Below are 26,664 nucleotides of genomic sequence, written 5' to 3'. Positions count from 1 at the left end.
TGAAAGCTGTGGACAAGTCTGGCCTACCTGGGAAGTTTAAAGTCTGGGTGTATCAGCATGGCATTCTTTCCAGAATCCTGTGGCCCCTCCTCGTCAATGCAGTTCCGATCTCAACAGTTGAAACCTTAGAGGAGAGTTAGCAACCACCTCAGGAGATGGCTGGGGCTGCCAAAGAGCCTGAGCAGCATCGCACTCTATAGACACCACAACAAACTGCAACTGCCCTTCAAATCCTTGGAGGAAGAATTCAAGGTAAAAAGACCCAGAGAAGTGCTACAGTATAGGGACTCAAGTGACCCAAAGGTGGCTAGAGCAGGGATCCAAGTAAGTACTGACAGGAAGTGGAGGGCAGAGGAAGCTGTTCAGGAGAAAGAGGCGAGGCTGCATCACAGAAGGCTGGTGGGAGTGGTCACACAAGGCCGAGCTGGGCTAGGATCCTTTCCAACTCCCCAAATGGACACCAGAGGGAAGGAAAGGCGTCGTCTAGTTCAGGAGGAGGTGAGAGCAGTGGTAGAGGAGATGAGAGCCTGCAAGGCAGTGGGAATGAAGCAACAGGGAGCTTGGACAAATTGGGAGAATGCGGTTGAGAGGAAAGTGACCTGGGCTGATCTTTGGAAAGCCGAACCACACCGCATCCAATTTCTCATCCAGGCAGTGTACGATGTGCTTCCAAGCCCATCAAACCTGCACACATGGGGCAAGGCAGAGTCATCTGCGTGCCCACTGTGCTCCAAGCGAGGAACCCTGGAGCACATCCTCAGCGGCTGTGCAAGGGCACTTGGTGAGGGACGGTACAGGTGGAGGCATGATCAGGTCCTGAAGACCATCGCTGAAGCCGTCAGCGTAGGAGTTGAGTGAGCAAAGCGGTCCCGACCCTCCAAGCAGACCATTGCCTTTGTCAGAGCTGGGGAGCAGCCAAGACCTGCCAAAAGAACATCTGCAGGCATTCTGACCTCTGCAAGGGACTGGCAGCTGTTGGTGGACCTCGAAGGGCAGCTGAAATTCCCCAACCATATCGCAGCCACCACCTTGTGACCAGATATTGTCCTAGTGTCTGAGTCTACTGAGCAAGTGCTGCTGCTGGAGCTGACAGTTCCATGGGAAGATAGCTTGGAGGAGGACTTTGAAAGGAAGCTCTCCAAGTACGCAGGACTGATCAGTAACTGTCAGCAGCCTGGATGGAGAGCGAGGTGTCTCCCAGTGGAGGTTGGTTGTAGGGGATTCATAGCCCGTTCTTAAGTTAGAGCCTTCAGCATTTTGGACATCGAGGGAGAGAGGAAGAGGAGAGCCATCCGCAGTACGACTGATGTGGCAGAGAGGGCCTCAAGATGGCTGTGGCTCAAAAGAGGGGAGCCATGGAGTCATAAGTAGCTAGCCATCTAGACACAAGCTGGAGTCTGATCAGCCCCGGCTGGGTCACCTGGAGGAGGTTGTATGATGTTGAATGACCCGAAACACCCGATGATTCCAGGAACATCACTGAAGATGTGTCCAGAAGCATCAATAGATGTATGTACACAGCCCCCAGGATCTCTACTCAGTCTTTTATTCTGCAAGTAATGTAATGGAACATCTATTAAAACTCAAGTTAGATTAAATGCTAATTTTTCCCAAAGCTACAAGGAGCTCATTTAGAATAACAATGACAGAAATGTTCTCAGGAATTCTTCATTCCTGCTTTGTACTGTGCATTTGGTAAAATCCACAGGGATAGCTGATAACTTTAGTGAGTGTGAACACAGCAGTTGGTACCAGATTGATACCCATCACACACAACCTTCTTTCTATTGGCTTCAGTGCATTTAGAAACCAGTAGGAACCTAACTATTTAACCTGGAGCTTAAATTCTATGGAATCACATATCAGTTGAACCATCTCGGCACATCCCAAGTGTAGGATTTATAAATTATTCTGAACAGCAACTTTTTCTAAATATGGAGATCACAATTTATGTTTGGCTCTAACATCTTTCATTTGCCTAGAGTTTTGTTGTAAAATCTTTACAACCAAGAATATATGGGTCCTGAAGAACCTAATTAACATTCGTGCTCACAAGCTATTGCATGCATTATTGATGCACACATAAACCTGCCATTGCGTTATCTCCTAAATGCGTAATAGATTGGTCTCCTTTCTAAAGTGCTCATTACACAGTAAGCCCATGTTACATTGACCCATAAATGATGGATAAGAAAAGTAATTGAATGGATATATAAAAAAACAAAATTGTTTGCTACGATCTATATCAAGCTCTGGATTTATTATGGTGAAGAACTTCTGCCTATTGCAGACCCTATTCCAAAGGCCACGGTCATTTAGTTAACCCTTCATGACACAGCCAAGCTTTTCTCCTTGGATGCTACAGATTTTAATGCAGTTCCTTGATGCCAGAAGGAAGAATGGTCAACAATTCAGCTGCCCCAAAGATAAAGGCAACATTTTGGCAATTATTAAGCTGAGTCTCCCTTCTGTGATCTGTAAAGTACTGGCAATAGTCACCCTTTCCAAATGAATTAAGTGCCAGACTTGCAGATACTCACTGTGAGCCCAGATGTTATTGAAGTCTCCCTGCGCTCAGACTATCACCAAATCTGCCACTGACTATTCTGATGGGAAATTATTGCTCCAGCTCCACACTGGATCGGACTTGGGATCTTTGTTGTGGTCAAGGAAAGAGGCAGCAAGGAAAATGGCCTTCAGCCCACCAAGTACACTCCAAACATCAACCATCATTGACTCTAATCCTACTTGATCCCATTTTTTTATTCTACCCACATTTTCATTAGATCACCCACACACTTAAGGTAATTTACAGCAATGTAATGTTTTGCCCTTGTTAAGATTTCTACTGCTGTGCTGTAGGTATTTCATTTTAGCAGTTTTCTGCAAAAGTAGTGTGTCCTACTGTTCTGGTTTCGGCTAAAGATAGGAAACCCTGCTGCTCAACTTAGGAGTGTTGTGTCAGCCAATCAGGATGGTGGGATCTGGAGAAGGTTCTAGAGCGAGCGGGGTGGAGAGAGTTGAGTGACAGACAGTAGTCTAGTTTGGGGTCTTTTGGTAGGAGCTGCGGAGTGGGACAGAAGGGAAGATGCCACAGGATGCCATGGGAAGGAGAGTCCCTATTACAAGAAGTGATTTGTGCAGATGAGTGGCTCCAAGGAGGAGGGGTCATACTCCTGAGAGTGAGCCAGTTTACTCAAGATGGACTTTGAGGTCAGTTCCCACTAAGGCGGGTGTTTTCTCACAGACCGTGGGTTCAGCGCCCTGAATAATGTTCATTACAGCATTGGAAGAGACAAGCTCCAAAGGTCATGTGCATATTTAGACTAATTTAACTCTAATGGGCCCTTTTGGTTTTTTTTCTCTTCTTTCTCTTCTTTGTTGTCTTTCTTTTAATAGTTGTTTGATAAAGCTGAAATTGGCAAATATACTTTCTTCATAATTTTATGTGGTATATGATCAGTCATTTCTTGCCAACCAAGTATTATGTTTGGGCAGTATTTACATAGCATTCACTCAAATCGAGGTTTCTTTGATCAGAGCATCATGATGTTCCTGTCTGGTCGAACCCACAAGTCACACCGACCCTAGAGATATGTTATTTATGAAGGGTGATCTTCTCATCGCTGAGTCATGTGGCTGTTAGCAGAGCTAGCTAACAAGCCAAGTTTGTATACCAGCCAGGTGAGAGGGTTACAGTTGTGGGGGCTCGTCCAGGATTTTTCTGATGCTGTGTGACTGCTGCTTTAGAATTGATTAAGCAGTTTCTGTGTTTTAGTCTGTGCTTAAACTAGTGTTGGGGTAAGTGATTAAGGTACTTTATTATGGATGCCACAGGGATTAAGATTTGGTGTGACTTAAAGAGAAGATCCACAAATAATGCTTATGTAATGAGCAGGGTGTATATCCAAAGCCCTGATGAACTGTTACTCAAAGTGCTGAGTTCTGTAAAAGTGTTGGGGAAAGTTACACTGATTGAACGGCATTTTATAAGGATGTTGTATTAGTCCAGCCTAGCTGAGGTATGACTGAGGATACATTAAGAGACCCTGGAGAGGCAGGACCATGGAGCAATATTTTTAGAGAAGGGGGAAATGAAGCTGAGGGTGAAGACATTAAAGACAAGTTGTTCTCAGTTCTGTGAAGTCAGGGAAAAGAGTTGTCTGATGTAAAAGGTCTAATAGGTCCATCAGCAGTTGATTTCAATTCTGAGCTGGTTTCTGCTATTAAAGTAGTGGTTGAGAAATGCCAAAGTGTACCTGTAGAGAGCCAAATTTATCCTAGGCTAGGACTGTTCTCTGGAGTCAAGCCCACACTCGATGGGAAGAAGAATGATCAGCAGGTTAGATGGTTTATATATTCTACTTTCAGAGAGAGAATAAAAATAAGTTCAGCCATTGCTGGAGATGGAACACTGATCGCATAGTCAACTTACCTGTTGTATGACCCAGCTCTGAGTTCAGAGGATGCAACGTGCCCAGATGGAAGATGAGGTTGTGCTACTCAAGGTTTTGTTGGGTGACAATGCAGTAGACCACAGATCATAGGTCAGAGTGGAAGTATAGAGAAGACCACACTGTGAACACCAAATACAGAACACTAGACTGGAAGAAGTGCTAGTGAATGGCTGCTTCATCTGGGAAGACTATTTGGGTCCATGGATAGTGGGAAGGGGAGAAATGAAAGCATAAGTTTCACCTACAGTTGCAAGGCAAATTACAGACAGGAAGTGGGGGTGAGTGGTGGGATTGGAAGAGGGACCAGGGTCACAGAAGGAAAAGTCCCTGTGAAAAGCTGAAAAGGAGGGAGAGGAGAAGATGATGAAAATTGTGATGAATGATCTGTTGAATGCAGAGATTGGTGGGGTGGTAGGTGAGGATCAGGAGAACTACATCTTTGTTCTGTATCAGAGGAAAAGGGAAAGAGCTGAGGCACAGGAAATGGATAAGATGCGGACAATGGTTTTGCTAACAATAGTTAATAACAAAACAAAACAAAAATAGTTAATAACAAAACAGAAAATAACAAAAGCTTTAGTTCAGGAGAACAAAAACATTTCAGTGCTACCTGTACAGAAAGTCTCATTACTGGGAAAGAGGCAGAAACAGAGAAACTTGGATAATGGCATAGCGTCCTTAAAGGTCGGACAGTGGGACAAAGAGTAGTTGAGATAGCTGTGGGAGGTGGTACGCTTAGATGTTAGTAGCTCAACTGTATCCTGAGATGGAGACAAGAGATCCCGAAAAGGAAGGGAGGTGTTTGAGGTTGACTATGTGAAGGTGAGAGCAGGATGGAAGCTGGCAGCAAAAGTAATGAAACTGTTGAGTTCTGCATGAGTTCAATAGCCAGCATCAGGGAAGTTCCATGCAGGTCAGCAGAAAGGCTCACAGTTGGGGTGAAACATCTTGGCTGAATAAGTGGGAATGGAGATGGCAGCAGCAGAAGGAGAGCTCAATGTCATGTCAAACCTGGAATTCAGTGAGGTGGGCATGTAGGTGAACAAAACTGAAGCATCTGTTGTGGATTGATCTTTTGGGTTCAGAGAGGAGAAGACCAGAAGGGATAGTGATTACAAGCCAAAGAGTGTGATTGGGGTTTGAGGAAAATGAAAGGGAAGGAAGACCCGGAGGGAAATTAGACTGCAAGAGCTGCTGGAGTTTACAATTTTTGACATCTGAATGGAAGGAGAAAAGTCATTTATTTTTATCAGTAAGGAGAACATTATCAGAAGCACTAAAGGATTGACTCTTCATTTCTTCAGGGATGTTGGCAGTTATTAGTATTACAGCCTCATCAAAATTCATTAAAGGTTTATTTATCCTGCCAATATGACAGTAATATAAACACATACAGTACTGTGCAAAAGTCTGAAGCACATATATATAGCAAGTGTACCCAGGACTTTTGCACAGTACTGTACTAATTTTATGTATTGCATTGTACTGTGGTCACACAAAAAAACACACACAAATTTCATGACATATATGAGTGATGATAAACCTGATTCTGATATGATCTCTATTGTAGACTAAGAGTGGCAGGGGGCAGGGAGAGAGGACTCATAGTTGGGAAAAGGGGAAGGGAGAGGGGCGGGAGTGGGTAGCATTAAATAGACATTCTGTAATGATCAATAAATCAAATCTTTGGAATCAAATTACCTTGCCTGGTGTTTTGGGGCTGGGTGTGTCTCCACCCACACCACTCCCTGCCCTGGCACTCCTTCTCTGCTACCTGTCCCATACCCCTCCTGTGGTGCTCCACTCTAGCCAATCCCAACATCCTTTACTCCTGCTAGATTTACAAACTCACTCTCTGCTCCACCATATCCCTAAGACTTTTGCACAGTACTGTAATAGATATTTATATAAGTTACAAATGACCAGCATCCCATACAAAATCAGAAATGGGATACTACAAGCCTTAAAAGTCCTTGTCCAACACGACCTTTTATAATGTCCAAACGTTAGAACATAAACTTATATCCTCTCCCCTCTCACACTTGGCCATCATTTCATCTTTACTTCCTTAAAATAGATTCATGACCCTCTATGCACCGAATTAGAAATGTTTATCTTCATTATATATTGTTCCCACGATTTCCCCCGATATCACTTCTGTGATATTCTGAAACATCTCATCTGCTTTTACCAGGTTGACTCCAACTCTCCATTCTAGGCTCTAGGTGATCTCCACTCCAGCTGCCAGATCCTAAGGCCCTTCAACTTTTAGGCCTGGGAGAACTCTGAATTGCAGATTGTCCAATTTGCAGACAGTATTTGAATTATCTCTTACGTATTTCCTATTGTTCATCTGGGGTCCATTCTGGTCAATTTCTTTTTCCTGCACTAAACTCTGGGGAACACTTTTTCAGTAAATGCATTTTGCTCTGTTGAACATGGGGTAAGAGTGCGAAGAAACGGCTGCACTTGTAATCAGGCTAATTGTACATTTTTACTGGCAAAAGGACATGATGTTAATGAGAAGCCGATTTCAAAGGTCAATTCAATTTTGAAATCTGTCAATGAATAAAATCATCCAACCAGAATTCAATTTAGATAAAATGCGTAATTTTGTGACCTTGTGTTAGAAGTTCAGAAAATCTGAAATTACTATTTGTTCTTCTTCCATTAAATGACATTTCAAATAATCAGCATAATGTCGTATTGAAATAATTATTGAATGCAAGCACATTCTTTGTCCTCTCAAGATTGTTTGATGAAAACTGAATAGGCTTCCCATTAAGATTAATTGGTGGAGCAGATAACTTACTAGTCTTTGTAAGAAGACATCCCAGATCATTGGTGTTAAAGATATAGAGCTGGTACATAATGCAGCAACCATTTAATTTTAAAGAAAAGAAAGTTAGAAGAACTCCATCATCACAAAATTATTTCTTCTTTTTTGACACATGCTCACCAAATATTTTTCTAGCAATATCATACTTTCTGTACTATCTTGTAAAGAGTATCACAAAACATTTTTCTTCAAGAAATTAATTAAAATTTTATTCAATAAGTTATTACATACCGCCAACCTTAATCTATCTGTAGGTGAAATCTGTAGTTGAAAGGAAATGCAAAATACAGACCTTTATCATCCTTGTAAACCATGTCAATCATTGGCTTCAGCTCGACCACATTTTACTCTGGACCTCCAACCAGCAAGAATGTGTCTGTGTCTCCTGCTCACCTATGTCACTTCCAGTTCTGGTGAACCACCCACACTGCACACTGTAACTGAAGTTCTTTATTATAATGCATAATAATATATCTTCCCCCTTTAAGGAATACAAACACCTTGTCCTCATAAACCTGCAAGAAACAATAATGCTTCCCAACAATGTTTGTTACATTAACTTCAATTGTAATAAGTGAATACGTTCCCTTATTCACACAATCACTCTCAATATGTCTCCATGGTGGCTTAATAATCACTTTTGGACTGCTATTTGTTTCCTCAAATGTCTTACTTTCACTTGATGTGTTAATACCAGTGTTTTTTTAAGAGTTCTGATCGATGTGTTGCTTTTTTGCACATCCTTCTGCCAAGATCTTATCTACTCATCTCTGTTCTTCTTCTTGTTGCGTGACCGTAATTCACTCCACAAGCCTCATAATGGAGCCCTGGACTATATCCATGTGATCAGTAAATCTCTGCATAAGTTCCAACTGATTCTGTCTCAATACACAGAGACAGCATTATCACAGATGGAAACTCCTCTGGTTGGTTTGTGTGGAACTGGGGCTATTGTTCTGACCTTGGAGGTTGCATGGTCTTCCCATCTTCCTTTTTATTTTTCCTCTTCAACTTCAGAGAGAATCATGGAGAATTTTTTGATTTCCAGTTTTTAACTGAAAGTCGATGAGAGACAGATTTCGAACCACAGCTGAATTATGTGGAAGGAAGACTTGTGACTTCTTCATCATGATCTCTCTGTTCGGTACTGGCATTCTGACTGTCATGATGGTGTGGCTGGTACAGATATCTATGAAAGGTGGAGTTCTTGTGCATTCCTTGCATAACCACTCTGGAGCTTTCTTGGATGCTGTTACAAGTTTCTCGAGTTACATCAGGTAAGCATCCAAGCCCCTTAAAGACATCTACATACTCTTCCATGAGTGTTGCATGATCATCTTTGGTCTGTGAGGCCATTATGAAGACTTTCCACCAAGTTGAGCTTTTCACATGTAGTCAGAGCTAATATTGGCTGTACTCTCTTCTTAACAATCAGGAGGTGTTCTTTTAGATGCTGTCCCTTGTGCTTGAAGGTCACTATACAGCTCCTTTTTACTGGAATATTCTCTCCAGTATAGTCTGTCACTTTTAACTTCACTGGGTACATCTTGCTTTTTACTTTGAGAGACTTGTAATCATCCATAGACACCTGGGCTCAACAGTCGAGCTTGAACGGATTTACTGTCTCATTCACGGTTACTGCAACAATCCATTCTGTTTTACTAGCACCAGTCTGCAGAGAACCTATAAAGACTTTCTCCATTTCCTCAGCAACTGTATGCACCTTTCCCTTGGTAGGTTTGCAACACTTTGTGAACTGATTCCTCTTCCCACAATTATTGCAGGACTTTCCATAAGCAGGACAGTTCTTTGGACGTGCCTACCTCCACATTTGCTGCATTTAGTGTATGAGCCTATCTCTTTGGTTTGCGGTTGCTTTGGGAAATGCCGTATGCTCATCCCCTCTGTTTTACAGCATACACTATTGTTTCTGCCCTGTGCAGCTCTTTATCTTGTGATTGGGTTGCCTCCACTGCTCTGCACATATCCACGGCCTTGTCCAGCATTAAATCTTTCTCATGGAGCAGGTGTTCTCTAAAGCTGGGATTCCACAAACTATTTTCTCTCAGATTAATGAGTCTATCAGATCTCCAAACTCACAGAACTTACTCAGTGTGTGAACCTCAGCTAAGTATTGGTCAAAGCCAACACCTTGCTTCTGGTCATAGGGGAAGAACTTGTATTTCTCAAACGTGACATGTTTACTTGTGACAAAATACTCCTCAAATTTTGTCATCAGAGTATCCAATGTAAAGTCTGTCTCATCAATTTGAAAGCTGTTGTAGATATGCAAAGCATCTTCACCAAGTACATGTAGAGAGACAGATGCTTTCAATTTTCCCTCCGGCTTCTACACCACTAAATATATATATTGTATCGCTGTCTGAAGTGTTTCCAATTATCAGCTAGATTGCCAATATACTGCATACTTGCAGGAGGACCTGGGTCATCCATCGAAGGGCTTTTTAGGCTCTCCCCTCAACTTTTTGGTGAAATTTGAGGCAGCATGTTCTCTTGCCAGCAGCTTCTTTCCATCGGAACCTAACGTCTCTTTCTTAGTTGTTCACGGTATTCATTTAAGCTCCGTACTTAGATATTGCACTGACTTCTAACACCATGCTATGTTTGTTCTTTAACAAATCTAAACTTGAATGGGTGAAAATGCTGGAACTATTTGATTTGCGTATTTACAGAATGGCTTCAGCTCGGCCACATTTTACTCCAGACCTCCAGCCCACCAAGAGCATGTCTGTGTCTCCTGTTCACGAACATCACTTCCAGTTCTGGGTGAACCACTCAAATTACACACTGGAACCTGAAGTTCTTTATTATGTACAGGCATAATAACATAATTCTCTCACAATGTGTCAGTTCAGAACAGAAGATAATAGACTGGCTGCTGAGTACAATCAAAATGCTGCAGAGAATGAAATCCTTCAAAGGTTGCAAAGGTACATTTAACATGTATGATATACATCTTGAAATGCTTACTTTGATAACCCTGTGTTTGTCCACTCATTCCCTGTTATGGGTGTAGCTATGAGTGTACCATTGCTTACCTGGCTCTGTTCACAGCTGTGACCAAAACAAGGAACTTTCTAATGGTCATTTCCTCATGTTCTAACAACCCATAGGGTAGATGGAGCTCGTCAGCTTGGGAAGGCAGTCCATCTAGGAGAGGGAAAACTCTGATTTCAAACCTCAGCTGCCTTGCAGCCATACCCACTCATGGGAAATGCTTTGGGAGTAAGCCCTGAGGACAAATCCGGAGCTGGAGTCCCTAAGGCAGTTGGCGTTGCCTTCAACCTCATTCTGGCAACTCTTGCAACGACACTGGTGCCAAGCTGCATCGTCCCTTGCCCTTCCCTTGGACAACATCGGTGTCGCAGAGAGGGGAGACTTGCTGCGTGGGCAGCTGCCAGTCTTCGATACAACCTTGCCCAGGCCTATGCCCTGGAGAGGACACAGACTTTCCAGGCGCAGATCCATGGTCTCGTGAGACTAACGGATGCCACCTAACAACTCCCATGACTGTTCTATGCCACTCACAGCTGATTCACACCTTTGGGTGCTAATCTCCCCTGAAGGGTGAATTTTGGTGAGAAGTGTTACCCCAGCTCAAATAACACTGGGCAACAAACATTTTACTTTCCATTGTATCTTATGGATTTTGGGCTGCGGCTAATGAAAATCCCCATTGAATTTCCCTATCACGCACCATTTTTTGAAATCACCTTAATTTGTTCTTTCAATTCATAATTCAAGTCAATTAAAATGTTGCACACAATGTAAGCTGAAAGGTTTTCTATCTTGTCCAGACATGCCTGGGCATGCTTTGGCTGGGCAGATGCTGCATGGCAGGACAGATTTTAGAAAGGCTATAAAAACTTCATGCACACATTGTTCTATGCATTGCGCTTAAACATATATCGGTTTGCAATCACGTTGATGCGCATGTTCTATGCACAGAGCATATTGTGTGTACTCATCAGAATAAAGTAATTGTATTTTCAGGTGTAGATGTGATAGAAAAATGTCTCATCAATGTTGAAACAGCCACGATACTTTGTTGTTCTTGCTTAAATCTCAAAGCCGGAGTTTGACTCCCCTTATTAAGAAAACCTATGAGCTCTACTTTGGGTGTAAAATTGATGGCCAAGGCAAAGGCTGGGCTCCTCACATTTGTTGCGCAACATGCGCTGTCAATCTTTGAGCTGACTCAGAGATACTCCGAAGTCAACGCCATTCGCTATCCCGATGATATGATGAGAGCTGAAGGATCTGATGACAGATTGCTACTTCCACCTCAATTGTGTTTCTGGTTTCTCTGCTAAAAACAAGAAATCAACTGGATTCCCTAACAACCCTTCAGCCAAAACACCTGTCCTGTATGATGATAGCCTTCCCGTACCAAAGCCACCAGAGACGTAGAGTCCAGAGGAGGCAGACGAAGATGCTATGATACACGAGCCAGGAATGGAAACTGTCACTGCTACTGATACAGATTTTGAAACTTTTATGTTGAGTGAGCCTCATTTGATAACCCAATCTGAGTTAAATGACCTGGTCAGAGACTTGGGCTTATCAAAGGCAAAAGCAGAATTACTGAGTTCAAGACTGCAAGGATGGATTCTGCTGTCACTGTGCCAAAGATTCACATTACATTAAAAAGGATTGGCCACTCTGTAAGCTGTAAGGGAAGAAAAGTGTAGCACATAAGCCACTTTAGACCCAACAAAGATTTTTTTTTGCCTCTTCTTCATATAAAACTGGGCTTATGAAAATCTTTGTCAAAGCAATGAATGAGGAAGGTAAAGGATTTCATTATTTGAGGAAGTTATTTCCCAGAATAACTGATGTCAAGATTAAGGAAGGCATTTTCGTTGGTCCACAAATCAAACAGACAATCAATAACAGGCAATTCAAATAACTTCTAGTGGGACTGGAGAAAATCACATGGAAGGCATTCAAGGATGTAGTTGAAAATGTTGTTGGCAACTACAGAGTACCAAACTGCGTGCAGCTGGTTGAAAACATGCTTCAGACATACAAAACCATGAATTGCAACATGTCACTAAAGATTCATTTTCTGCATTCCCATTTAGACTTCTTCCCTGCAAATCTTGGCGCTGTCAATGACGAGCATGACGAAACATTTCAGCAGGACATTGCGGTCACGGAGAAATTGTGTCAGGGCAACTGGAGTCCAGCAATGCTGGCTGATTATTGTTGGACACTTAAGTGAAAAGCCTCAGATACTGAGCACAATTGAAAATCATCAACAAAACATTCTTAGCTTAGCTGAGCTTTTGCAAAGCATCAGCGCCATTATGCATTTGTAATTATATTTGTGTTCAGCTGCATGTGGTCTATCATTCAAAAAAATGTTGTCCCATGTAAGTGTTCACTCTGCTCATAGTTTTAACACTACATGCTTTCTTAAGGGTTCTGTGATCCACAGTATCTCTCAGATTCTTGCATTAATATTGCGAGTACAAACTTTGCCCCTTTTTAACATCAAAAATAAACTTTATTTGTTAAAAATATGAGAATACCAAAACATTCAAAGTACCATCCAGTCCTGCCACTTCCCATATGCAGTCATGTACAAATCAGCAACCCTCTGCAGCAGCCAGAAAAGTGATGGTGTTGCAACTGTGCCCCTTTAAGGGCTGAGGACTGAGCTATGCAGTAAAGTGGGAGAAATTCAGCAGGCGTTTTAATTCATACACAGTGTTTTATTGGGATAACATGCTTTTATGCTAGTAAGCCTGACATTCCATTTTTTAAAATGTCACTGTTTAGTATCACAATCCTTTACAACATTTTAAAGCAGCATTTACAAGACATGCAACACCACATTGACAATAAAAAACAAAATTGCACACATAATTTCCAGTTCTTGCTTTGGCAACTTCTGTTCAACTGCAATTGAGACTACACGTTCTCCATTTTTAATGTGAAGTAAAACTGATTGTGTATTCGTTTATCATTTTGGAATTAATTATAGTAATACACCATGATTTGGATTTATAATATATTAAACATTATGTATATGGAAATACAGAACAGCTATTAAAATAGTTTAATTACTATCCATATTCTGAATTTGAAATTGAATTGAAATAAATTGAAACATAGGGTTTCAGTACTTTACAAGCTTTGACTGTCAAGCATCAATTTGTGCTAATCCATGTTCAACCTGACCGTGATATGAAGGAAATAATATAGAATTTGATAGTCTCCCTGCATTTCAGTGTTCGCCCAGTGGACGCATGGGTGTTTGTAGGAACATCTTTCAGTAATTAGAGTCGGTAGAAATGAGATCACGAGCCAAATTGAGCCAATTGCTTAACAGAATTATCTAAACATTAACAGAGGTCTGAAGCCATAAATAAAAAGACTGGAAACTCCATCTGCCATTTTCACTATGTATCAAACAGAAGAGGTGGCATTCAGAGCATTCCTTCATGAAATTCCAGATGAGATGTACCCCAGATTACTGTGGGAGGCGAGCGAGGAGATTGCTGAGTTTCTGGCAATGATATTTGCATCATCAGTGGGGACGGGAGAGATTCTGGAGGATTGGAGGGTTGCATATGTTTTTCCCTTATTCAAGAAAGGGAGTAGAGATAGCCCAGGAAATTATAGACCAGTGAGTCTTACTTCATTGATTGGTAAGTTGATGGAAAAGAATATGAACATTTGGAGAGCCATAATGTGATAGGGAATAGTCGGCATGGCTTTTTCAAAGGCAGGTCGTGCCTTACGAGCCTGATTAAATTTTTTGAGTATGTGACTAAACACATTGATGAAGGTAGAGCAGTAGACGTAATGTATGTGGATTTCAGCAAGGCATTTGATAAGGTACCCCATGCAAGGCTTATTGAGAAAGTAAAGAGACATGGGATCCAAGGGAAAATTGCTCTGTGGATACAGAATTGGTTTGCCCACAGAAGGCAAAGAGTGCTTATAGACGGGTCATATTCTGCATGGAGATCGGTCACCAGTGGGGTGCCTCAGGGATCTGTTCTGGGACCCCTGCTCTTTGTGATTTTTATGAATGACCTGGTTGAGGAAGTGGAGAATGGGTTATTAAATTTGCTGATGACACAAAGGTTGGGGGTGTTGTGGATAGTGTGGAGGGCTGTCAGAGATTACAGCGGGACATCGATAGAATGCAAAACTGGGCTGAGAAATGGCAGATGGAGTTCAACCCAGACAAGTGCGAGGTGGTTCATTTTGTTAAGTCAAATATGATGGCAGAATATAGTATTAATGGTAAGACTCTTGGCAGCATGTAGATTCAGAGGGTCCAAGTCCATAGGACACTCAAAGCTGCTGCGCAGATTGACTCTGTGGTTAAGGCAGCATATGGTGCATTGGCCTTCATCAACCGTGGGATTGAGTTTATGAGCCGAGAGGTAATGTTACAGCTATTGGACCCTGGTCAGGCCCCACTTGGAGTACTGGGCTCAGTTCTGGTCACCTCACTACTGGAAGGATGTGGAAACTATAGAAAGGATGCAGAGGAGACTTACAAGAATGTTGCCTGTATTGGGGAGCTTGCCTTCTGAGAATAGGTTGAGTGATCTTGGCCTTTCCTCCTTGAAGTGACGGAGGATGAGAGGTAACCTGTTAGAGGTGTATAAGATGATGAGAAGCATTGATCGTGTGGATAGTCAGAGGCTTTTTCCCAGGGCTGAAATGGCTAACAGGAGAGGGCACAGTTTTAAGGTGCTTGGAAGTAGGTACAGAGGAAATGTCAGGGGTAAGTTTTTTTACACAGAGAGTTGTGAGTGCGTGGAATAGGCTGCTGGTGCCGATGGGAGAGGCAGATATGATAGAATCTTTTAAGAGTCTCCTGGATAGGTACATGGAGCTTAGAAAAATAGAGGGCTATGGGTAACCTTAGGTAATTTCTAAAGTAAGTACATGTTCGGCACAGCATTGTGGGCCGAAGGGCCTGTATTGTGCTGCAGGTTTTCTATGTTTCTATGTTTCTAATTAGGATGAATTGACAAAGATTAAAAATCAATGCTTTTCAATCCATTATATTATAATGGGTAAATAGGGGTTAAAGTGTCACCTCAATGCAATGTCTAAAAGGTTTTTCGTAATTATTGCAGAAACCTTTTGAATAATTCACAGCTCAAGATTTCTCCTAAATCATTGTTGATGCTGCTCTAGATTTATGTGTTACAAAATGAACTTGCGTCTGATGAGATCAACCCTATATGTGCTTCCCTTCTTCTCAGACAAGGGACAACATCAACAAGCTGCCTTTCTGTTGCACCTTAAGTGTATTTAATTGTCTCATGACATTCCACAGCAATGCAATCAGACAAAGACTCATGTTAAAGCCAACAACGATTGGACAGACAGGAACTGTGAACTAAAAGCCAGTAGAGGCCAGTGAGCACCAGGGGTATGGAGGGTAAAATGAGGACTGTGTGACAGGGTAAAATTGATGATTGTCAATAAGCCAGTCTCCACCAATTATGCATGATCAAAGATTTTTTTTACCCCAAAATTTACACCTCTTTGGTCATCATGCCACTATGCAAAAAAAATATACTTATTGGATAAATAGATTTTAAAAAGGTAGTTCGGCCTTAGACAGAAGCAATGACTATTTAATTTAGTTGTATCAATATTGGTGTTCCATTTACCATCTGAGCAGTTCTGTATTGTTACATTTCATATATATCTTTAGAAAGAATCACTCTTCACTAACCATAAATCTTGTTGCACTATTACAGATTGTCAGGTATGATGTTGTGGCCATCACTGAATCGTGGCTGAAGGATGGTTGTGGTTGAGAGCTGAATGTCCAAGGTTACACATTATATTAGAGGGATAGGAAGGTAGGCGGAGGGGGTGGTGTGTCTCTACTGGTGAAGAATGGCATCAAATCAGTAGAAAGATGTGACATAAGATCGGAAGACATTGAAAACTTGGGTGTTGAGTTAAGAAACTGCAAGGGTAAAAGGATATTGATGGCAGTTATATACAGGCCTTCCAACAGTGGCTGGGAGGTGGACCACAGATTACAACAAGAAATAGAAAAGGCAAGTCAAAGGGCAATCTTATGGTAGTCAGGGGAGATCTTAACATGCAGGTCGATTGGGAAAATCAGGTTGGTAATGGATCTTAAGAGAGTGAGTTTGTTGAATGCCTAAGAGACAGCTTTTTAGAGCACTTTGTTGTTAAGCCTACTAGGGGATCGGCAATAATGGATTGGGTGTTATGTAATGAACGGAGGTGATTCGTGGGCTTAAGGTAAAAGAACCCTTAGGAACCAGTGATCACAATATGATTGAGTTCAACTTGAAATTTGATAGGGAGAAACTAAAGTCTGATGTAACAGTGTTTCAGTGGAGTAAGGGAAATTATATTGGTATGACAGAGGAGTTCGCCAAAATAAATTGGAAGGAGCTGCTGGCAGGGATGTCAGCAGGGCAGCAATGGCATGCATTCTGGGAAAAATGAGGAAGCTGCAGGACATATGTATTCCAAAAATGAAGAAATACTCAAACGGTACAACAGTACAACTGTGGCTGACGAGGGAAGTCAAAGCTATTGAAAAAGCAAAAGAAAGGGCATACAACAAAGCAAAAATTAGTGGGAAGATAGAGTATTGGGAAGTTTTTAAAAACCCACAGAGAGCAACTAAAAATTCATTAGAAGGGAAATGATGAACTATGAAAGCAAGCTAGCAAATAATATCAAAGTGGAGAGTAAAAGTCTTTTCAAGTATGTTAAAAATAAAAGAGAAATGAGAGTGGACATAGGACCTCTAGAAAATAAGGCAGGAGAAATAATAAAGGGGGACAAGGAGATGGCTGATGAACTAAATGAGCATTTTTCATCAGTCTTCACTGTGGAAGACACTAGCAGTATGCCTGATGTTGCAGTGTGTGAAGGAAGAGAAGTGGGTGCAGTTACGATTACAGGAGAAGAGGTGTTAAATAAGCTGAAAGACCTAAAGGTACATACTCTAATTCACCCGGACCATATGAACTGCGCCCTAGGGTTCTGAAAGAGGTAGCGTTAGAGATTGTGGTGGCAATAGAAATGCTATTTCAAAAATCATTGGACTCTGGCATGGTGCCAGAGGACTGGAAAATTGCAAATGTCACTCCACTATTTAAGAAAGGAGGAAGGTAGCAGAAAGGAAATTATAGACCAGTTAGCGTGACCTCAGTGGATGGGGAGATGTAGAGTTAATTGTTAAGGATGAGGTGATGGAGTACTTGGTGACATAGGACAAGACAGTACAAAGTCAGCATGGTTTCCTTCAGGGAAAATCTTGGCTGGCAAAACTTTTGTAATTCTTTGAGGAGATTACAAGTAGGATGGGTAAAGGGGATGCAGTGGATGTTGTATATTTGGACTTCCAGAAGGCCTTTGACAAAGTGCTACACATGAGGCTGCTTACCAAGTTAAGAGGCCATAGTATTACAGGAAAGTTACTAACATTATTGGAGCATTGGCTGATTGGTGGCATACAGCGAGTGGGAATAAAAGAATTGTTTTCCGGCTGGCTGCCAGTGACTAGTAGGGTTTCACAAGGGTCGGCGTTGGGACAACTTCTTTTTATGCTGTATATAAATGATTTAGATGATGGAATAGATGGCTTTGTTGCCAAGCTTGCAGATGATATGGAAATTGGTGGAGGGGCAGGTAATGTTGAGGAAACAGGTAGGATGCAGAAGGGCTTAGACAGATTAGGAGAGTGGACAGGAAAATGGCAAATGAAATACAATGTTGGAAAATGCATGGTCATGCACTTTGGCAGTAGAAATGAATATGCGGACTATTTTCTAAACAGGGAGAAAATCCAAAAATCTGAGATACAAAAGGACTTGGGAGTCCTTGTGTAGAACACTCTAAAGGTTAATGTGCAGGTTGAGTTGGTGGTGAGGAAGGCTAATGCCATGTTAGCATTCATTTCAAGAGGTCTAGAATACAAGAGCAAGGATGTGATGCTAAGGTTTTATAAGGCATGGTGAGGCCTCACCTTGAGTATTGTTGAACAGTTTTGGACCCCTCATCTTAGAAAAGATGTGCTGGCATTGGAGAGGGTCCAGAAAAGGTTCACAAGGATGATTTCAGGAATGAAAGGGTTATCATACAAGAAACATTTGATGGCTCTGGGTCTGTACTTGCTGGAATTCAGAAGAATGAGGGGTGATCTCATTGAAATGTTGAAATGTTTCAACATTTCGAATGTTGAAATGCCTAGACAGAGTAGATGTGGAAAAGCTGTTTCCCATAGTGAGAGAGTCTAGGACAAGAGGGCACAGCCTCAGCCTCAAAACAGAGATGTGGAAAAATTTCTTTAGCCGAAAGGTGGTGAATTTGTGGAATTTGTTGCCACATGCAGCTGTGGAGGCCAGATCGTTGGGTGTATTTAAGGCAGAGATTGATAGATTCTTGATTGGACATGGAAAGGTTACAGGGAGAAGTCCGGGAACTGTGGTTGAGGAGGAGGGAAAAAAGGATCAGCCACGATTGAATGGCGGAGTAGACTTGATGGACCAGATGGCCTAATTCTGCTCCTATGTCTTTTGGTCTAATGACCTTATGGTCTAAATAAGAAACTTTTTATTTGTCTCCATAGTGCATTTGGAACTTCAACACTATATCCAGATTTCTGTGTTTACCTCCTCGACACAGTGTATGAACTAATCTCACTGGATGACATGCAAACAGTTGTTTTTTGTTGACATCGAAATGCGTGGTTTACTAGGCTAGTTCAGAGAGCAAATTAATCATTCTGGAGTCACATATATTAACAGCTGACCTCTTCCCCTGTAGAACAACCAGGTGGGTATTTCAACAATCTGGAAGTTCGGTGGCTTTCATTGCAAATGATTTGCTTGTTTAAAAATTGTACGTGTGGAATCGTAAACCAATAAATATCTTGACATCCTGGAGTGTGCATATTTTGGAGCAGGTACTAAGTTAAATTCTAATACAGTATTTTAGCTGAGCAGAAGGAATCATCTCAAGACTTTTCCTGGGTTTTACTGACTCAGGGCAAAGAGTGGGCAACCAACTCATTCCCAACAGACATCTCGGCCTTAGTGATGAAGGTGGCAGGTTCGGGACCTGCTGAAGGGTCTTAGCCCGAAACGTCGACTGTACTCTCCTCCATAGATGCTGCCTGGCCTACTGTGTTCCTCTAGCATTTTGTGTGTGTTGCTTGGATTTCCAGCATCTGCAGGTTTTCTCTTGTTTGAGATTCTGGGTTTACCTGCTTTGTGTTTTACTGCTTCTCAGCAGATCTCTCTGACCTTACTGCAACAAAAAAGGGAGGCACTCACAGGCTGGGAGAAGCTTCCCCCATCCCAGATACCTAACGTCCCACCAATGGACACAGGCAACATTCACCAAGCTCTGCCACGCAACCCACCCAGGTGTTCACTAGATTTACAGTGATGAATGATTTGTACAGAAAGTTGAAAGAAATAGGACTGCTCTCTTGACAACAAGTGAAAGTTGAAGGGAGATTTAATCATCACTGGAGATTATTAAGAGATTTGATAGAATAATAAGGGCTAAAATTGAATTATTACTTTTTAATCACTTAAAAAGATGTTGTGGCTCACCCTGACGAAGTTTGTGAAAGCTGCTATGAGACTGTAATCTTTGGAGTCCATTCCATTACAATGTTCCCTACTGATGTGCTGCAAGTTTACAAAGCTCCAAGTATGATAATTTCCCCAAATAAAGGCATTTTTTTTTGACCCAAATTAGATACATGCACTCTCAGCATCGCGGGAAGTGTGCATTCAAATAAATCCGTTTCATTTACAGAAGTGGATGTTGAAAGCTTTGTAGCCACAGAAAAGATACTGGAGGAATTGAATGGGTCAGGCAGCATCTATGAAGCGAAATGGACAGTCACTGTTTCAGATTGTGACCTTTCATATCGACGGGAAAGAACGGGGGAGATAGCCAGTATAAAAAGTTGGAGGGAAGGGATGCAGCAAGGGCTGGCAGATGGTAGGTGGGTCCAGATTAGGGGACTGATAGGTAGATGAGGGCAGGAATGATGTCATAAGCTGGAGGGTGATAGGTGGGAATGACAAAGTTCTGAAGATGATGGAATCTATGGGAAAATATGGTTGAAAATTGAATAAAGGAAAGGGAGATAGGATGGAAATCAGTGAGAGGTGTGTGTGTCTCCATTTAATGTTTCATAAATCCATTGGACTGGGGAGATCAATGAAATAAATGTCTTCCAGCAACTCTGAAAGGAGCTGAGCTCATTGAGAGTGCAGAGTAGACAGGAAAGTGGTGTTGAGAGGAATAATAAATCAGCCATGATTGAATGGCAGAGCAGAATCAATGGACCGAATGGCCTTGATTCTGCTTCTACATATTAAGCTCTCTAAAAGTGAAATGTTTAGAAATGAAGCCTGATGCACCTGAAGCTATTGTCCGATAGCAGGCAGAGAGGCAAGTGGTGAGTTAGTTTGAGTGAGGACTCAGGCAGCAGAGTTTGATGACTTCAGATTTATGGAAAACAATACATAGGTAAGGAAGAGAAAGTGTGTAGAGTAGTTAAGTGAGGAGATATCAGTGCAGATGAGGTTTGATTTGTCAGTCTAGCCCTGGGACGAGCTGGAACTTACATGCCCGATTCTGAAGTGCTGGCAAGTAGATATAGCACAAGTGCACTGAGAAGTAATAATCTACTGCAACACACACAAAATGTTGGAGAAACTCAGCAGATCAGGCAGCATCTACTGAAGTGAACAAACAGTCAATGTTTTGGGCTGAGGCCTTTCTTCAGGAATGGAAATGTAGAGGAAGGGCTCCAGAATTAAAAAGGGGAGCGGAAGATAGCTAGAGGGTGATAGGTGAAGCAGGGGGTGGGAACGGTAAGGGGCTGGAGAGGAAGGATTAGAGAGGAGAGTGGACCATGGGAGAAAGGGAAGGAGGAGAGAACTCGGGACGCAGATGATAGGCAGATGAGAGGAGGTAGGAGGCCCAAGTGGGAAATAGAAGAAGAGGGGAGAGGGAGGGAAAATATTTTTACCCAGAAGTAATCGATATTCATGCCATCGGGTTGGAGATTACCCATATGGAATATAACAGGGGTCCCCAACCACCGGGCCAAAGATGTGCTACCGGGCTGCGAGGAAATGATATGATTTGGCAATATGAAACGATATGAGTCAGCTGCACCTTTCCTCATTCCCTGTCACGCACTGTTGAACTTGAACACCCCCTCCCTGGCGGCCAGTCTGCAAGAATATCATCAATATTAAACCGGTCTGCGGTGCAAAAAAGGTTGGGGACCCCTGGAATATAAGGTGTTGTTCCTCCACCATGAGGGTGGCTTCATCACGGTACAAAATGAGGCCATGGACCGACACATCGGAATGTGAATGGGAATCGGAATTAAAAGTTCATTTTTTGTCAGATGGATCAGAGGTGATCGATGAAGCAGTATCGCAATTGACAACAGGTCTTAACCAATGTAGAGGAGACGGCATCGGGATCACTGGATACAATAGATGACCCCAGCAGATACGCAGGTGAAGTGTTGCATCACCTGGGAGGATGTTTGGGACCCTGAATGGAGGTGAGGGAGAGGTGAATGAGCAGGTTTAGCTCTTTAGCTGCTGGGAGGGATGAGTGAATAGGGGAATCACAGATCCCTGCAGAAAGCAGAGAAGGGGTTTGGTGGTGGGATCCCTTTGGAGAAGGCGGAAGCTGCAGAGAATGGTGTATTGGATGTTGAGGGTCATGGGGTAGTAGGTAAGTTAGGGGCACCAGGGAGATGAACTCTTTCACTGTTAAGGCGGCAGGAAGATGGGTGAGTATTGATGCCCGGGAAATGGAGGAGGTTAGCATGAGGGCAGCAATCCCATAACAATCTATTGCTTTCTCAGCTATTCCTGTCCATTCCTATACCTGCCTCCTGAAATGTGCATCTTTCTCAGAACATTTTGATGCCACAGATGGTAGTCAAGATAAATGAGTGTTTGCTAGGGTTGTATTTACTTGGTGCTTTCCCAGAAGATCAATAAAAGACTGCTGCCTTGGTCAAACATCATTAACGAGCCCAAGATATGTATTGATGGCGCTTTCTGTCCACCATCATTGGGCTTTGATGCTTTAATCAGCAAATTACAGTGTAGATCATGAGCTCTGCTCTTTCTGGGAATACTTTAGTTTCTTATTAATGGATTTTGATTGCACAAAATGATTCCTTAATCTGAGATAGTTTGTATTGATTTTTTTTTATCCCAACATCTGAACAGTAAGACTGGCGCTGTAGACTGGTGACTCAGTGTGCTGACAGCCAGTCATCACAAAACATCCAGAGGCTATGATTTATCATGTAGATCTGTAATATCAGCTCTCTTGCTACTTACAGTCCACTGTTACCATATAGAGGCTGCAGCTGGGAGATAAACTGGAAAGCATCCCAGGAGGAATGATTCCTTCAGGCCTCTACCTACTGACCTGCCGACTTTGGAATTTGACCTTTAGGTTTGTACCTTCACATTTGCTGAGCTCTAGAAATTACCTCTGGCTTTACCCCCCCAGACATTCGCAACAGTTTGATATCAATCCCAGGACTCAGTGTGATAGGATTTTTTCCCCCAATATGCTTCTAATCATTTTGCTTTCACCTTAAATATGTTCATTAATTAATGGAAATTGATTTTCATCTTCATCTTGACTAGACTTCTCATAATTTTGCATATTTTTATTAAAATTGCTCTCAGCTTTTCTAGTTCCAAAGAATCAAGAACAATGACCTAATTGGCTTACCACTTAGAATAGCATAATGGTCCAGTTGAAGGTGTATGGATTCATCCATTGCTGTAAAGTAAACTTGACTGTGTTAGCATCTCGAGCCTGCAAAGTGCTGACATCCCATTGTTGACACTACATTTTAGAGGGATTAAGTCATCTGCTTAGCAATGAAGCTGATCAGGATTCTGTCAGCACCAGCCAAAGTACTGCATCATGAAAATCAATGGCTGCAATCATTCCTACCGTGATGTATTATCAGATAAATATATTATTTTCCAGATTAGTTTAAACATCCCTCAGAAGTAACTTCACAATTATATAGCAGAATGCTAACAAAATTATCCTTATATCAAGCCTATTATTCAATTGAAAGTGTGGCAACTATATAACATTGAAAAGTAACAGAAAGATAGAAATGTATTCAGGTCGTACAGTATATATTTTGTAATCTACTGCTTATGCATCATCAAATGCCCACACGTTACAGATAAGAACAAGTGGGAGAACATATATTGAAAGGTAGAACTGGGCTGAACAAAGAGGCTTTGCTGTGCAGCTAAGCAGACCATTAGAGGAAGTTTTTAATTATTTCATAGCATGCAGATATCACTGTCACATTTATTATTTGCCCATACTCTTACAAAGTGAAATCCAATGAGATGTGACCACAAGGCTTTGCTTCCAGATAAGCTCGATGTGTTCTAAATTCGTTTGACCGTAAAAACATGGAAGAACCATCACAAACTCGCACAGCCCCCAGTGATCGTGAGATTTCAGTCTCTGAGGCCAATGAGAGAGCAAACTTCAGGAGAGTGAACCCACAAAAAAGCATCCAGCCCACCTTGTCGAGTACTAAAGACCTGTGCTGATCAACTGGCTGAAGTGAAGTGTTCACTGGGATTTTTAACCTCTTGCTTCAGCAGTGCGAGACACCATCCTGCTTCAAGCAAGCTTCAATTCTACCAATGCCTAAGAAGAATCTGGTAACTCGCCTCAATGACTATCATCCAATAGCACTTACATCCACCAAGAGAGTTTGGTGATGAAACATATCAATTCCTGCCTGACAGGAATTGGACCCACTCCGATTTGCCTATCAGCACAATAGGTCCACAGCAGATGCCATTTCTTTGGCTCTTCCCTCAACCCTGAAACATCTGGACAGCAAAGATGCATACATCAGGATATTCTCTATCTACAGCTCAGCATTAAATACTATAATCGCTTCAGGGCTGATCAATAAGCTTCATGGCTTTGGCCTCGAAACCTCGTTGAGCAATTGGATCCTCGATTTCCTCACTTGGAGATCCCTGCTGGTTTGGATTGGCACCACAAGGTTGTGTGCTTATCCCCCTTCTCTACTCACTTTACACTTACCGTGCGGCAAAGTGCAGCTTCAATGCTATATTTAAGATTGTTGATGATACCACTGTCACAGGCCAAATCAAAGGTGGTGATAAATCAGCTTACAGGAGGGAGACTGAAAATCTGGCTGGGTTGTGCCATAACAACAACTTCTCACTCAACGTCAACAAGACCAAAGAGCTGATTTTTGACTTCAGGAGGAGGAAACCAGAGATTCATAAGCCAGTCCACATTGGGGGCGATCAAAGGTTGAGAGAGTCAGCAGCTTGGTCATGCATTTTGGTAGACGAAATAAATGTGCAAACTATTTTCTAAATGGGGAGAAAATCCAAAAATCTGAAATGCAAAGAAATTTGGAAGTCCTTGGTGATTGTAAAGGTCAACTTGCAGGTTGAGTTGGTGGTGAGGAAGGCAAATGCAATACTGTATTAGCATTCATTTCAAAAGGACTAGAATATAAGAGCAGGGATGTGATGCTGAGGCTTTATCAGGCACGGTGAGGCCTCACCTTGAGTATTGTGAACAATTTTGGGCTCCTTATCTACAAATGTGTTGACTTTGTAAAGGATTTAGAGGAGGTTCACAAGGATGATTTCGGGAATGAAAGGATTACCATATGAGGAATGTTTGAAAGCTCTAGGTCTGTATGTGATAGAATTTAGAAGGATGGTGGGGGGGGGGGGCGGGATCTCATTGAAACCTTTCGAATGTTGACAGGCCTAGACAGAGTAGACATGAAAAGGATGTTTCCCATGATGGGGGAGTCTAGGACAAGATGGCCCATCCTCAGGATATAGGGGTGTACATTTAAAAAAGAGACATGGAGAAATTTCTTTAGCCAGAGGGTGATGAATTTGTGGAATTTGTTACCACAGGCAGCTGTGGAGGCTAGGTTATTGGGTGTATTTAAGGTAGAGATGAATAGGTTCTTGATAGGCCATGGCATCAAAGGTTATGGGGAGAAGGCCGGGGAGTGGGGCTGAGAAGGGGGAGAAAAAGGATCAACCATGATTGAGTGGTGGGGCAGACTCGATAGGCCAAATGACCTAATTCTGCTCCTATGTCTTATGGTCTAACTTTAAATTCCTCAGTGTTATCTTTTCAGAGGACCTGTCTTGGGCCCAGCACATAAGTGTAATCACAAAGAAAGAAAGACAGCCCTCTACATCCTTCTGTAGACGTGTAGTGGAGGGTATAGTGACTGACTGCATCACAGCCTCGTATGGAAACATCAATACCCATGAATGGAAAATCCTACAAAAAGTAGTGAATACGGCTCAGTCCATTACAGTGTCACCACGAAGTGCTGTCATAGGAAAGCAGCATCCGTCATTGGTCCTAATCTGGCCCCACCACCCAGGTCCTAATCTGTTCTCACTGGTGCCATCAGGAAAAAGGTACAGGAGCCTCAGGACTCATACCCCTAGGTTCAGGAACAGGTATCACTGCTCAACAATCAGGCTCCGGAATTTCACCTGCTCCATTACTAAACTGTTCCCACAACCTATGGACTCACTTGCAAGGACATTTCATCTCATGATCTTGATATTTATTTATTTGTTTATTTATTTATTATTTACATCCTTTTTTTCTTTCTTTTTGTATTTGCACGACTTGTTATCTTTTGCATACTGGTTGTCACATTATTAGTGAGGTCTTTCATAGATTCCATTATGGCTTTGGATTTACTGAGCATGTGCTCAAGAAAATGAATCTCAAGGTTTGTATATGGTGACCAATATGTACTTTGATAATAAATTTACGTTGAACTTTGAACTTTGAATTGCTGTCTTGAATGGCTGAAGCCTATTCAGTGAAATTACTCCCATAATGCAGTTAAAAGGACAACAGTGGCCCAACAAATTCTTCATGATTATGAAGGTTTGGGATAAGATAAATATTGCTAAGCTACAAAAAAAAAATGTTGATGGAACTCAACAGGTTGGGCAGCATCTGTGGAGAGAAATGGACAGTCAACTGAAAAGTTAGCTGATTCCTCTACAGATGCTGCCTTACGCATTGAGTTCTTCCAGCAGTTTTTTGTTGCCCAATACTCCAGCATCCGTGGTCTTTTATGACTCCAGAAATATTACTAACTTGTTCTCATTGTTTGGCAAGACAGTAATGAAATGACACGACTTTTACTGACAAGAATTATAACAGGCTGATCATAAAAAACATTCTTTAAGGCCCAGAATGACTTGAGTAGGGATATTC

At 42.0% G+C, this 26,664-nt stretch overlaps 1 protein-coding gene across 1 annotated transcript in view; it reads right to left on the bottom strand.

Annotated features, from left to right (window-relative positions):
• galnt17 (polypeptide N-acetylgalactosaminyltransferase 17) overlaps nt 1-26,664 on the bottom strand; it is a 453,499-nt gene that overhangs the window by 132,652 nt on the left and 294,183 nt on the right. The gene's annotated exons all lie outside the window — the stretch shown is intronic.

The sequence above is a fragment of the Mobula birostris genome, chromosome 25 (assembly GCF_030028105.1).
Source record: "Mobula birostris isolate sMobBir1 chromosome 25, sMobBir1.hap1, whole genome shotgun sequence".
In the NCBI taxonomy this organism is placed as follows: Eukaryota; Metazoa; Chordata; class Chondrichthyes; order Myliobatiformes; family Myliobatidae; genus Mobula; species Mobula birostris.
Note: the sequence above shows the minus strand (reverse complement) of the source record. Positions and strands in the feature narration are given on the sequence as shown.